This window comes from Panthera leo, chromosome B3 (assembly GCF_018350215.1).
Source record: "Panthera leo isolate Ple1 chromosome B3, P.leo_Ple1_pat1.1, whole genome shotgun sequence".
In the NCBI taxonomy this organism is placed as follows: Eukaryota; Metazoa; Chordata; class Mammalia; order Carnivora; family Felidae; genus Panthera; species Panthera leo.
In genome coordinates, this window is record NC_056684.1 from 108,123,688 (window position 1) to 108,139,517 (window position 15,830).

Genomic DNA, 15,830 nt, shown 5'->3' on the forward strand with positions numbered 1-15,830 from the left:
TGGGAGATCTGTATTTGTGGGCTCCATACTCCAGAACAATAGTTCAGAGCAAGCAAAATGGTGAAAACAAGTTTGTGGGCTCTGTTTGAGAAGCCCTTGTGCATATGTCATGCTTTTTAAACGATCTTTTAAAATGTTCTCTTTTTTTCACTTGGTTAGGAATCTCTAGATGTTACTATATTATTCGGTGTGAAATCCTGTGCAAAAAGCCATACTTGTTGCAAAATTTTTAGTTGATAACACTCCAAGAACACTTTTCACAGCGTTTCACTGAGACGTGATGTGAGATGACAGTAGATAGGAAACCTCTGAAATAAGAATAGCTTGATTTTCTTTAAGCCCTGAGTGGAAAGGACACATTTACAACAAACTGTCTTTAGAGCTTTATCCTGTCAGATATGTTGAATATAGTGAAAATGTAATTAACTCTGTAAAAGTAGCTATAGTATGTCCTGGCATGAATTTCTCATGTTTCTAACGCTCTAAGCCTGAAGTAAGAACATTCGACTTGGTTGAGGGACAGAGGTACATGACAGGCCAAGAAAGGTGTTGGGTGTGTATATGTGATGTGTGCTTGTAATGCATACATATATCACCAAGATTCTTGGATCTTTTATGTGACTTAAAGGTGATGTCACTAATTCCTTTCTTTTTGGGGGAAGCAGACTTTTCTGGAATACTTCACAGCCTCTTCATCCATTTTCAGTGATTCCTCTTAGTTTTATCTTTTTAAGGAAACATTTTATCCAGATACATGAAATCTTAGAAAATGAGGAAACATAATTTCATATTCTTTTTATAGTACTTTCTTGATACTCTTACTTAAATTAATGTTGAAATGCTAGAATAAATTGGAAAAACAAGGGAGGCTGATATTCTTTCTGAATATGACAAACTTATAAATAAATTCAATTTCCAGCTTTTAAAAATTATCTGTAAAGATAATTTTAGAAACATCTGGGCAACCAATAGGATTTCTTAGATTTGACTTGAAATTTCTATTCCTAATTTAGAAAATTCTTGCTAAAGTTGAACTGTATTTAAAATGATTAACATGAATTTGGCTTAATAGTTGCTTGAAATTGGATTTTTAAAATTTGTGTAATTGTTGTAATAATCTAATGGCAGTAAAACAATGTGTTTATTGGTTTATTCAGGGGATGTTTATTCTGTGGATCATAGCCTCCCAGAAGGCAGGAGCCACATCATAGATTAATTTTTGTATCCCTAACATCAAGCATAATGCTAGGTATATAATAGGACACCAAATAATAATTAATGATGGAACATCATTACAACAAGGTAAGCTAACAACTCTAAGACATAGATACTATTATTTTTCTCACATCACAGTTGAGAAGATTATGCTTAGAGAACTTGTGAATATACCCAAGATCCGTATTTAGAAAGAGGCACAGCTCAGGAAGTCCAATTCTAGAGTTTATACATATTATTTCTCTTTTTTTCCTCTCCCTTTTCCAAGTTATAATTTGCATATAGTAAAATTCATCCCTGTTAGTATATGGCTCTGTTTTAATACACAGTCTTGTAACCACTGCCACAACTGAGGTATAAACCATTCCATCACCTCAAAAAAAATTCCCCCAAGTCCCTTTGTACTCATTTCTCTACCACCAGCTCCGGGAAATTGCTGGTACATTTTCTTTCTATCATTTTGTCTTCTCTAGAATGCTATATAAATGGAAATATGCAGATGGTAGCCTTTTGAATCTGGCTTCTTTTATTATGTGCTTACAGTAATGCATTTGAGATTCATCCATGTTGCTGTGTGTTTCAGTAGTTTGCTTCTTTTTTTTTTTTTAATTGCTGAGTAGTATTCCACTGCATAAATGCACCACAGTTTGTTGATCCATTCATCAGCTGAGGGATATTTGGGTTGTTTCCAGTTTTTAGCAATGTAAATAAAGCTGCTATAAACATTTGCGAAACAGGTTTGGGTGCAAATGTAAGTTTTCATTTCAACTAGGTAAATACCTAGGAGTAGGTCATATGGGAAGTATATGTTTAACTTTAAGAAATTCTGCTGCTATCTGAATACCACTTCACATTCCCAAAATTAATGTAGTCACTCATTTTCACTTTACCATGGTGTTATCATAAAATGTTTTTCAGCCATTCTCACAGGTGTGTACTGATAGCTCTTATTGGGAGATCACTCTCCTCTGGTCTCCAGTCTGTCCTATGAGCAAAGTTACAAACAGCCTCTTATTTTAGACTATCTTTTCAAGGATGTTTGTATGACAAAGAGCCTTGGAAGATAGAGATAGCATCTCTCTTCAGAGCAGAGAGAAGATTTGTTTGCCTTTCAGTCTAATAAAGATAATGTCTCACTTCAGGGCAAAGCTTAGGCAGATTTGCCTGCAAATGGTAGAGATTTCACAAGCTGGGTCTTCCTTGGCTGTGACATCGCTTCCATGCTGGGCATCTATCTGAGCCTGCCTCTGCATCGCCCCCGTAGTACTTGGAGAGTGGGGGACTGACGTGAATGTGATGTTCATGTAGTATGTGGTACTGTAATAAAACATCCTTTGTCTCTGACTCAAGTCTTATGTCTTCTGCCAACATCCATAAAAATTGTAGCAGGCAAAGTTGTTAGTGTGCAAGTAGGATAAAATCTCAAGGCCTTTCATAGGTTTTAACTCTTGTTTTGATTTTAATTTGCATTTCCCCAATAACTAATGACTTCGAGCATCTTTTCATGCAGTTATTTATCATCTGTGTGGCTTCTTTAGTAAAGTCTTCAAATCTTTTGCCCACTGTTATTGAACTGCTTTTTAATCTTCAAGACTTGAGTGTTATGTTTATATTCTGAGTATGAGATACATTTCTGGATCTTTTCTATTGGTCTACAATTTACAAATATTCTCTCCCAGTTTTGTGCCTTGTCTTTTCCTTCTCTTAATGGTGTCCCTTGAAGAGCAGAGATTCTTAATTACATGAAATCCATCTCATCAAGTTTTTTATTTTTATGAATTGTGCTTTTGTTATCATATCTAAGAAATCTTTGTATATAGCCTAAGGTCACAAAGACATTTTTTCTGTGTTTTATTCTGGAAATTTTAGAGATATGGGTTTTACATTTAGGGATATACATTTTGAGGTAATTTTTAAATATGATGTGAAGTATGGATGAAAGTGTTTCCCTCCCACCCTCAATATAGATGTCCATTATTCCTATCTCATTTGTTGAAATGATTATCCTTTTTCCATTATGTGCTTTGGGATCTTTGTCAGAAATATATTATCTATACATGAGTGGGTCTATTGCTGGACTCTATATTTTCCCAATAATCTATATTTGTATTCTTTCTCTAATATCACACTGTCCTGATTCCTATAACTTTTTTTTTTAATTTTAGAGAAAGCGTGTGAGCAGGGTGGAGCGGCAGAGAGGAGGAGGAGGAGGAGGGGAGAGAGAGAGAGAGAGAGAGAGAGAGAGAGAGAGAGAGAGAGAGAGAAAGAGAGAGAGAATGAATCTTAAGCAGGCTCCATGCCCAGTGTGGAGCCCCATGTGGGGCTCAATCCCATGACCCTTGGATCATGATCTGAGCTGAAATCAAGAGTCAGATGCTTAACTGACTGAGCCACTCAGGCACCCTTGATTCCTATAGCTTTATAATAGGTCTGGAAATCAGGTAGTGTGGGCCCTCCAACTTTATTATTTTAAAACATTGTTTTGATTATATTTGCTTCTCCATTTAATTTTTATTTTTTTATCATTTTAATTTAAATTTTAGTTAGTTAACATATAGTGTAATATTGGTTTCAGGAGTAGATTTTAGTGATTCATCACTTATATATAACTTCCAGTGCTCATCCTAACAATTGCCCTCCTTAATACCCATAACTTATTTAGCTCATCCCCTTACCCACCTCCCCTTCGAGCAACCCTCAGTTTGTTCTCTATCATTAAGAGTCTCTTGTGGTTTGATTCCTATATACATTTTAGAATAAACTTTTGATTAAAAAATTATGCTGGGAATTTGATTGGAATTGTGTTGAATCCACAGATCAGTTTGGAGGGAATGATATGTTGATAATATTTGTTTTTCAATTCATGAACATGGTATATTGCTTTATTTAGTGCTTGGATTTTTTTCCATCTGTTTTGTAGTTTCCAGCATAAAGGATCTCATAGATATTTTGTTAGATTTATACCTAAGTATTTCCTCTTTGGGGATGCTTTTGTAAAGAATACTTTTATAACTTTAAATTTAAAACTGCTGCTTGCTAGTATGTAAAAATGCCATTGACTTTTGTATAATGACCTTATATTTTGCAATCTCTCTAAACCCACTGTTAGTTCTAATAGTTTTTTGCAGGTATTTTGGGATTTTCTACATAGAAAATAATACAATTAGTGGGGAAAAGGACAGTTTTATTTCTTCCTTCCCAATATCCCTTTCTGTTATTGATTTATCTTAACTGATTATGCTCTATTGAGCACTCTATTGAATAAGAGTGATGAAAATAGATATCTTTGACTTGATCTTGAGCTTACTAGAAAAACTTTGTCTTTCACTATTAGTATTTAGGTGTAGGTATTTGTAGATGCTCTTTATTTTATTGAAGAAGTTCCCTTCCATAGGTTTGCTATGAGTTTTTATCAAAAAGGAATTCTGTAAAATGCTGTTTTGAAATATTGAGATTATTATGTGATCTTTCTTGGTTAGTCTGTTGAAATGAATTACACTGATTAATTTTTGAGTGTTGAAGTTGTCTTGCATACCCAGGATAAAATCCACTTGATCATGGTACTGTTCTTTTCATGTATTGCTGGATTTGTTTTGCCAGTGTTTTGTTGAGGATTTTGTTTTCCTTCTGTTTTCATTAGGGATAGTAGGCTGTAGTTTTCTTTTCTTGTACTCTTTGTGTAGTCTTGGTATCTGGATAATGTTGGCCTCACAATGAATTCACAATGAATTCTGAAACATTTTTCCTTTCCTGTAGTCTAGAAAAATTTGAATTAAACAAGCTTTATTTGTTTCTCAGAAGTTTTCTATAGTTTTCCAGCGAACCCATCTGAACCAGGAATTTTGTGTTGAGAAGTAGGGATGGGGAGGGGGAATATTTTCAAGTACAAATTCAGTTTCTTTAGTATGTATAGGATTATTCAAGTTATATGTCTTTTTCTTGAGTGATTTTATGCAGTTTGTGTTTTTTCAAGAATTTTTAAAATGTCATCTATGTTGTTAAATTTATAGACATAGTATTTCCTTGCTATCTTTTAAATGTTTTAAATTTCCTGGTATTGGTGATTTTTGTCTTCATATTTTGCAGAGGGTGTGGTCTGTCTGAGTAAATTATTATCTAATTTATATATCTTTTTTCCAAAGAACTAGTTTTTGGTTTTATTAATTTTTCTTGATTGTTTCTCTGTTCCTGATTTTATTGCTTTCTACTATTATCTTTATTATTTTCTTCTGCTTGCTTTGGTTATAATTTGTTCTTACTTTTTTCTAATATAATTATTAAATGTATAAATTTCCCTATAAGAACTGCTTTATGTGCATCCAATAATTATTAATAAGTTGTCATTAGAAAATATTTTCTAGTTTCCCTTTGACTTTTTTTGATACGTGGTTTACTTAAAAGTATGTTGGTTATGTTCTAAATATTGGAAATATTTTAGATAACTTTCTGTTACTAATTTCTAGTTTAATTCAGTATGGTCTAAGTACATATTTTATATAATTTTGTGGGTTTTTTTAATTAGTTAAAGTTTGTTTTATCATTCTGAATATGTTCTGACTTGTTGAATGTTTCCTATGTACTTGAAAAAGACTATGTATTTTGCTGTTGTTGGGCACAGTGTTCTATAAATTACTTCACGTTTTTTGAGGATGTTTTTCTCAGAATTTTTTATATACTTATTTTATCCACTGATTTTGCCAACTGATTTTGTTTTGTTGATTACTGAGAGAAAAGTATTGCAGTTTCTAACTCTTCTTGTGGATTTGGCTATTTTTCTTTCCAGTTCTAGCAGTTTTTGCTTCATGTAGTTTGAAGCCCTGTTATTAATTCCATATACATTGTAGAAATATGTGCTTCCTTGATGAATTGACTTTTTGCTCATTATGTAATATACCTTTTTTATCCCTGAAGTCTATTTTGATATTAATATGACTATTCCAGCTCTTTCTTTTTTTAAATGTTTATTTATTTATTTGTTTGTTTTGAGAGAGAGAGAGAGAGAGAAGCATAGAGAGGAAGAGGAAGCAGGCTTGGTGCTGTCAGCAGGGAGCCTGATGTGAGGCTTGATCTTACCAACCGTGAGATCATGACCTGAGCCAGAATCAAGAGTACAATGCTTGGGGCGCCTGGGTGGCTCCATCTATTAAGCCTCCGACTTTAGCTCAGGTCGTGATCTCTTGGTTCATGGGTTCAAGCAAACATTAAAAAAAAAAAAGAATATGATACTTAACCAACTGAGCCACCCAGGTGCCCCTCCAGTGTTCTTTTTTTGTTTTAATTTTTTTAAAATGTTTGTTAATATTTGAGAGAGAGAGACAGAGTATGAGAAGGGGAGGGGCAGAGAGAGAGACAGAATCTGAAGCAGGCTCCAGGCTCTGAGCTGTCAGCACGGGGCCTGATGTGGGGCCCAAATTCAGGAGCTGTGAGATCATGACCTGAGCTCAACCAGCTGGGCCACCCAGGAGCCTCCCAATATTTTTTTGATTAGTGTTGACATGGTATATTCATTAACTTTAAATTTATTTTTATATTTATGGTGGTATTCTTGTGCATGGCATAAAATTGGGTCTTTTTTTTTTCATCCAACCTAACAAATTTTCAGTTAATTGGTCTTTTTTTTTCACTGTTTAGTTGGTCTTAATTGTTTATATTTAATGTAATTTTTTATATTGTTGAAATAAAATCTGTCATTAGATTATTCCTATTTGTTTCACCTATTCTTCGTTTCTTTTATCCTATTTTTTTTCTGCCTTCTTTTGAATTGACTATTTTTAAGATTCCATTTCCTCTCCACTCTGGGCTCATTATTCATATCTCTTTTTTTTAATTAAAAAATTACGTATCTTTTTAAAAAATGCTTAATGGTCATGCTAGGATTTACAACATATATCTTTAATTAATTGCAGTCTACCTTGAAAAAATATTTTACTGCTTTAGGTATAGTTTAGTAATACTACAACAGTATATTCCCAATTTTTCCTTCAAGTCCTTTGTTTTATTGTGATACATTTTGCTTTTATACATGAAAGAAATACTCAATACATTGATGCTGTTTTGCTTTAGATGGTTGTCTCTAGATTGGTTGTCTCTCTGATTAAAATAAGAATGTTTGCCTCATTTATGCTATTTGAAGTCTTTAGCTTGGGCGTATATGCTGCTAATGAATCATCTTAGTTGTTTGTCTGAAAAATATTTATTTTTGAAATAGATTTCAGCTAAGTATGGAATTCTGAGTTGACAGTTATTTTTTTCCCCAGCATTTTAAGGTTGTCATTTCACTGTCTCATGGCTTGCATAGTTTTCATATGAGAAGTATGCTGTAATTCTTACTTTTGTTCTTCTGCATGTAAAGTGTCTTTTTTTTCTATTGGATACCTTCAAGATTTTGTGTTTATCTGTGGTTTTCAGCAGCTATATCTACGGGTGTGTGTGCATGTGTCCGTATGTGTGTGTGTTCTGGTGTTAATTTGTCTTGGTGTTCTCTGATCTTTCTGTGTCTGTAGTTTAGTGAGTTTCATTACTTCTGGAAAATTCTTGGCCACCATCTCTACAAATACTGCTTCTAATACATTCTCTTTTGCTCCTCTCTCTAGTATTCCAATTGCACAAATATTAGACCTTTTGATACCGTCTCACAGCTCTTGAATGTTCTTTTTCCTTCACTCTTTTTTCCCTTTTTGTACTCCAGTTTAGGTGGTACAATCTAATGACATCTATTCTTCAAGTTTACTTTCTTTGTGTCAAGTCTGATGACGAGTCCACTGAAAGTCTGACTATGAGTTCATCTCTGTTACCATATATTTTTATTTCTAGCATTCTGATTTGATTTTAAAAAATAATTTCAGGGGCGCCTGGTGGCTCAGTCAGTTGAGCATCCGACTTCAGCTCAGATCATGATCTCAGGGTCAGTGGGTTCGAGCCCCGTGTCAGGCTCTGTGCTGACAGCTCAGAGCCTGGAGCCTGCTTCAGATTCTGTGTCTCCTTCTCTCTCTGCCCCTACCCCGCTCACACTTTGTCTCACTCTGTTTCTCAAAACATAAATAAATGTAAAAAAAATTTTTTTAAATAATAATTTCAGTCTTCTTTGCTGAAATTTCAAATGAGTTTATGCATGTTCCCCCTTTTCCCACTATGACTTTTAACATGTTAATTATAGTTACTTTAAGTTTCCTGTCTGGTAGTTCCAACATCTGAGTCATCTCTGAGTTTGGCTTTTTTGATTGCTTTGTCTCTCGATAGTGTATTTTTCCTTTCTTTTTATTTTGCTTGTCTTGTAATTTTTGATTCAAATCAAACATCATAGGTAGGGAAAGGAAATAGTATTTCTGTCTGGAAATAAGATTAGCCTTTTCTTAAGCCATACAGAGAAAGACAGATACCATACGGTTTCACTCTTATGTGGATCCTGAGAAACTTAACAGAAACCCATGGGGAGGGGAAGGAAAAAACAAGAGGTTAGAGTGGGAGAGAGCCAAAGCATAAGAGACTCTTAAAAACTGAGAACAAACTGAGGGTTGATGGGGGTGGGAGGGAGGGAAGGGTGGGTGATGGGTATTGAGGAGGGCACCTTTTGGGATGAGCACTGGGTGTTGTATGGAAACCAATTTGACAATAAATTTCATATATTGAAAAAAAATATTAGCCTTTTCTAATGCTGGGAGAAGGTTGGGTCAATTTAGTCAGAATTTGATCTGGGTATGGGTTTTGCTGTTATTGTTAACCTCAGTGTTACATAGGCTTCAAAATTCTCTATTATTACATTGTGTCTAGGGTAGGGGCTTGTCTTCTACAGATTTTTGTGAAAATCTGCTCTATCTTCAGCCTTGAGTCTCCTTTTTTTGCCTGTGCCTCAGAAAGTGTCTCTCTCTTTAGGCTTTTGTCCCTCTCCTGGAAGGAGCCTTCTTTCTTCTATATTACTTGGTATTTGCTAATGTGGTGTGGTTGTGTTGGAAATTTCTGTTTTCTGCTGTTTTGGAGCAGCCTATTTTAGGCAGTTCTTATGTCCCTGTGTCACAGAGTTAGGGCCTTCTCAATAATTTTGCCTCTCCCCTGATGGTCTGACCCTAAGAATTCTTTCTGCCCTTTTCCTAAGGTGGAATTTTTAATTTTGTTTTATTCACTCATGTTAATGTGTTTTTATCTGTGGTTTAGGGGTGACAAAATTTGCTTCCCTTCCCCAAGTAGCTTAAAGCCTTTGTTCCATAATGTAAATATCATAGAAGAATTTTGGCAAGACTTCTTACCTCTCCTATAGTAGCCACTCTTCCCCTCTTCCAGGACTGCACTATGAGAGAAACTTTCTTTACTCCTGTTGTGCCCTGCCTCCAGTCTTTCTTATGAATTTTGTGGAGAAGAGCTTCTAAATGGGTTTCGATTTTCCTTGGATTTGTGACTCCTATGAGTTCTGTACACTTGTGCTTGTCCATAGTTGGCCTTTAGAAATTCCTTGAAAATATTAGCTTCTTCTTACCATCTTGCATAAATCCAGCATCTGCCCCTAGCAAGGCAATGCTTGAGTCCTTTATTCCTTTGAAATAAGTTTTCTTTTTTTCGCTTTTGGACTGGTTGTTTATATTATGACTAGAGCTCTCTGATGAGTTTAAGAAATGTGTCATTTTACAAATACCTATATTTTATTGTTTTTGTTGTGAAAGAGTGGGAGCATTATTTCCAATGTTCTACATCCTAAGTAGAAACTGAGACTTAGAAAATACACACTTAAAACTATATTCTAAAATTGAATTGGACATTCTTATTAATAGAGTAGCATGTTTGGGCTGGGAGATAAATGTACAACTAAGATATTGGTTTTCCTATAATGAGTTGTGTAATGCCTAAGAGTCATATGTAATGAGTCCTATAAAAAAAGTTTGTGTAAAGCTACAAGAACTAGGTACATGGTAACTCTTGAGATAATGTTATCAGAGATGGTCAGAAAAGGTTTCACAAAGCAGGTGATATAGGACTACAAACTGTAAGCATGAGTCAGAATTTAACAGGTGGATGGAGGGAGAAAAGCATTCCTTTTAGAGGAATGGCATGAACACAGATATGTGGACAAGCCTGACATTTTCAGGGATGGAAAATGAGGCTAGAGCTTAGGTTGCAACTGAGAAGGTCTTTGTTTTTTCTGTGTTAGGGATTTAGCTTTTATTTTGTAAGCAGTTGGGAATCTCAAGAAGATCATAATCATAAGTGACACCAACAGAGCCTTGTTTTAGAAGGATAACTCTAGCATCAATTTGGAGACTAAATTGAAGGGAAGAATGTATGTTGTCTCTCTAGGGAGCTATTGTAAGAAGAAATGGTATCTAAAACAATATGAATACATATAGAGAAATAGTTTTCATTATTTTCATGACACAATGAAGTCATCAAAAAGGCATCTCAGGAAGAGAGTCTCTGACAGGGCTCTGACAGAGCAATGGGGGCATTGGCTTATTAGTGGAGGCAGAAGTCGAGGTTTCCCTCTTGGCCTCCTTAACTCTTGAAGGGGTGGTCCTCATTATTGTTGGGTGAGGATGGGAGTTCTATCTTCCCATGTGAGTTCCACTAACACTGAGTTGAGGGTAGCCTTAATACTGTTGGGTGATGGTGAAAATCTTTTCTCCACTAGAGCTCCTCTGATACCCCCCAAGTTGGGAGGGGCAGGAATGCCTCAATTCAAGTCTGGGTCCAAGTTCCTCATGTGGCGTATTCTGATAGAGATAGAGGATGCTTATTATTGGCTATCAAAAATGAAAGTCCTGGATCCCTACTTTGCCTTCTTTGGCACCCTCTGGTGGGGATATTGATCAGGGTGCCTCATTATAGCCTGGTGAGGATGGGAATGTAGGCTCCCCATTTGGACTTTGCTGGCATGGATGAGGGTAGGGAATAGTTTTTTTCTTTTTCTTTTCTTTTTTTATTTTTTTACTGTGCTGTTTAGCTAGAGTAGAACATTGATTATCTGAGTTTTCTTTTTTTTCTAGGCTGCCCCTTCCCTGGTCCTTTGCATAGAAAGAGTGGGCTTTTCTTGGGAACTTTTTTGTCTGTGCCTGTTGGCATTTATGGGTTTCCAGCTTCTTTGGCTTCATGTCTCGGCTATGTGTGGCAAAACAACCCAAGAAAGTCACCACCATGATGTTCCTTGAATTCTGGTCCCTGGCCATTCTACCATCTTCTCTGTACCTTTTAGTCTTCCTATCTTTGTTTTATATACAGTGTCTAGGGTTTTTGATTGTACTTAGGGGGAAGAATAGGGAAAAGTACATCTATTCTATCTTCCTGGAAGTGAAAGTCTTCTATTTAGTCCATAACAGTATTATAACTAAATCTCACTCGCTTTTTTTGATTTCACAGTGAAACTAAGAGCAATAGAATATGACAAAGGGAGGTGTGAATGTATAGGTCAATATGGGGAGAAAAATTTCTCTAAAAAGAGAGGTTTTGTATGACGGCTTTTCTCAATCAAATGCTTATTGAATGTCTACCATGTATACAAAGCACTATGGGGAGTGGACAAGTGTACACACGTAGAGATCAGCCACTCCTTCAGATTATTGCAAAGCTTATGCCATTTGTTTAATATGTTCCAGAAGATGCCCAAATGCTTTCAATGTCCTGGCTGTTGATGGTGGTGGGAGTTGGGAATGCAGTAGAGACCTAAAATGAGACAGTCTCATTGGCCCAACTCACTCATGACTTTACAGGTGGGGGAGCTTTACTAAGTTGCCTTTAGGGAGTTTTCATCTTTGTCTCTCTTCCTGATGTGATATAGCCCACTAATTTACTTCAAATGCCTCTTAACCAGTGAACAAAGACTCTTGTTCCTCTTTCCTCAAAATATGTACATACCCTGAGCCCTCTACAAAACCAGGATAAGGGACTGGACTCTCAGCTGTATGACTATTAAACACTTGGTTTTTTTGGGTCTACCTGCTGGCTAGCAGTCTTAAATTATCATCAGTGCTCAGTTTTTCTTTTATTCCAACGGATCACGGCAGCTGCAGTACATGGCTGCTTTGCAGTCTATTAAAGAGATGTATTTGGAGATACACTAGGAAAAGGCGGCATTTTAATCAGTGATTTATATGCACTTTTTAAAAAGCCTTGTCAAGTCTGCTTTTCCCATTTAACCTTGAATTCTTTTCATAACATTGTATCTTGATTTTATGTTCCTTAATGTGCCATATTTTTTCTCTACAATAGATTTTAAGCTAAATTGGCCCAAAACAAGAGGGATGCTGAATGCTTTTTGTAACCATGGAAACATTTCTGGGCACTTACTGAGGATCTGGTTGCCAATAGTAATGTAACAGAGAAAAGAGATACACTTCATTTAGCAGTTGCCTATGATTAAGAGGCAGATAGACTCCTTATAGTGATATCTCAAGATAGGTTTTTTTGGTTTAAAGACCCAAATCCAAAACACCAACTTCTCAGTCAAGAAGCAGTTATGACACTTTGATATGTGATGGGAAAGAGTTCTAATTGCATTTAAAAATCATCTTTGTTTTCAGTTTTTCACCTCATACTTTTTTTTTTGAGACTGTTTTTTAACCACATGTATTTGTTTCCAAGAAATATGCTCACTATTTCCTGAAATAGCCTGCTAATGGAATTAATGTGTTCCAAGTACACTGGCATATAGAACTTTAGATACACTCTTTGGCTAGATGGAATGAATTAAAAAAAAATAGAACAGCAGGCTTTGAAATCATGGTGACATAATTTGACTTTTCGGTCAGATTATGAGGCTAATATAACATGAAAGGGAAAATCCTACAGTCTTAGTTACTGGTGGGTCTCAAGATTTTATGGATTCGGGGTATTTTGTTCTGTCAATGTTGTTAGGATTGCTTGTGGCAATTGAGACTAAAAGGCATCAGGTAATATAGTGCAATTGATTTATAAATCATATGAGCTTTATTTCTTTTCTGTAGGACATGTTATGGCATATGAAATGTTGCATCCTGCCTTTCCTTTGTTTGCAATACTTGAACTTTGCTTTTGCATTGACAAAGTGCTTTCTTGAAAGTAAACTTATCTCTAGTTAAATTTGTCTTCATTCATTAGTCCTTCATTTGATGGCATATGCCATCACGTTCCTTGGTTATTGAGAATTGGTCATAAAAAAGTTTAGTATTCTGCAAAATCTTCAGAACTTGTTTTCTGAAAACCTTTTGAGGTTAATTTTCTTGATATGTTGACTTGCATGTTTTAGAAAAAGTAGGTATTAATGAACATGCTAGGAGCTGATGTACAGTATTCAGAGTCTTGACTTGAAGGCAAGGAGACTTATTGCTACTGCTATGTATTTTGCAATTTTGTGTCATTTTTAAGGGAAATTTTAGGCATGTAACAAATTCCTGCATGGACAGAAGTTGGAACATATGACTTATTCAAATGGTCAGAATGTGGATTAAATTTTTACCTTGATTTCTGGGTATTATTATAATAGAATGCTTGAGCATTTTTAAAGGCAGCTTTAAAATGAGGAAATAAAGTCCTTTTTTCTTTTCCTACTCTTACCATCATTAGGAATGGATTAGAGAGATAGGAGGTAAATTATACTACAAATGAGCTTAAGTTCCATTTTTCCAATTCCCAAGGAACAAGGAATTTTTCTTTAATAATGGAATTACTTGATAATGAAAAAGCTCAGGGGTCTTCTCTGCCCCGAGACTCACACAGTAATAGAGCCAGGTGATTCTTTTTTGCAATTATCTATCCTATTAGGGAAGAAGCTGGAGCCAGGTAGGAAGTACAAACTTAATAAGACCTTTTCTTCATTTACTATCTGGTTTTCTCTTGCTGAGCAAGATTTTTACCTGTGTGTTTGTGTGTTGTTTATTCATCTTTTAAAATGCCATAGAGATACTATCTTTTTTTCCCTCTTGTATTCTCCTTCCTTTGGGAAATCCCCCTTCTCCCTCCCCTGGTATTCTTGTTAGATACCCACCTCTGAGGAGAAATGGTCTTGTTTCTGAAAAGGAGCCTTATAAATAATGGAGTTTCTGATTTGTGATGATGAGTTCCTTTTCCCTTTGAGCTCTTGTTAAGTATGCTCAAGGGTGGTCTAGGCCACTGCTAATGGAGTTTTTAGTGCCCTTTACATTTCCTAGTTTTTAAATTTATGAAACATTTCAAAACACAGAAAAATATAGCATGATATAACAAACATCCACAAATCCACCACTTAACTCTGCCACATCTTAAAGTTTTGCCACATTGAACTCCAATTTATTTTAAAGACGCCATCCAGGACCAATATGATTGGAACCCTCTGTGAACTCCTCCTTGTTTTCTTTCTCTTCTCTCCTCTAGGAGTAAAACAAGTCTAAATTTGGGGGCGTGATTCCCAGTGTGTTTTTATTCTTTTGCTGCGAGTATTTGTATCTGTAAATTTCACACAACATAATTTTGCATGTTGGAAAGCTATCCAAATGATATGATATTAACCATGTTATTCTGCAACCTGTTTCTGTTTACCTCTCAATGCTATGCTTTTGAATGATTCAGACCCATGTAGATTTAGTTTATTTTAACTGATATATAATAGTCCACTGTATTAAATAACATGCCATTTATCCATTTACATGTTGATCCAATTTATCCATTCTTATTAACACCTAATTTATTTCCAGTTTTTCACGATAATGAATAATTCTGCCATGTAAACTTATCTATGAGCACATATACCAGAGTTTCTTTAGATGTCATATATGAAGGAGACAGTGCTATTTTGAGCCCCTTGCTTTAACTAGGTAATTTCTTCCTGGGTTGAGGCACCTTGAATAGATTCCTTGGTCCTCCCCCAGTTTTTCTTGAGGTGGTTCCAACTGGTTCTGTAACCAAGAGAGTTATAACCAATGGTGTGCTGAAGGCATTAAAAGAATCTAAGAGTTGTCTGTGCTTTCCATAGCAAGTTTAAATAATGAATGAAAACATGGGTAGTGACACCAAATTTTAGGGGACTAACAGGCTCCTTTGAAACTTTAACAAAAGTTATGAACCTACTTTTTCAGAAAACACATGCAGGATATACCAAAACATTTTTATAATGAAATTTCATGGGTTCATGGACCACCCAAAGTATATCTATGATATTCTAGATTAAAGTCTACAAGGTGTACAAAAAAAGCTAGTGATAATACAGTCAGGAGTCAACCACTGTACCATTTCCTTTTAAATTTGACTTTTTTCCTAAGAAAATAAAATTGGAGAAATACATTAGGATCTCCATTGGTCTTCAGGTATTCTCTCTCTGCTCACGTCTATTCTGCTTTGTCCTGCTTTGTATGTTGAGGCTGGTATTCTGCAAACTACAGTTTTCTTTTGCCAGGGGTATTCTCCTATGTTGTGCCAAAAGGAGCAGTGGAGGGATACTGGAAGATGGAAGGAAGAAAGAAAGGAATTCCTTTTTCCTGCTTTTCCTTACTGTTCTGTTATAGGCACCACAGTAGAGCCTTCCTTATTGCTACCAACAGTTTGGGTTCCAGTATCCACTTTCTTTCAGCATTCTAAAACCAACCTCATGGCCTCCCACTTAGAGGTGACTACCCTGTCTAGGCAATTTTCCCTCCCCAGAGTCTAGACTCTGTAGAGCTCCTCTTCTGACACCCTGAACCACC

General features: G+C 35.6%; 1 protein-coding gene across 1 annotated transcript in view; it reads left to right on the forward strand.

Annotated features, from left to right (window-relative positions):
• Positions 1–15,830, forward strand: part of SYT16 (synaptotagmin 16) — a 119,746-nt gene that overhangs the window by 26,780 nt on the left and 77,136 nt on the right. The window lies entirely within an intron of this gene.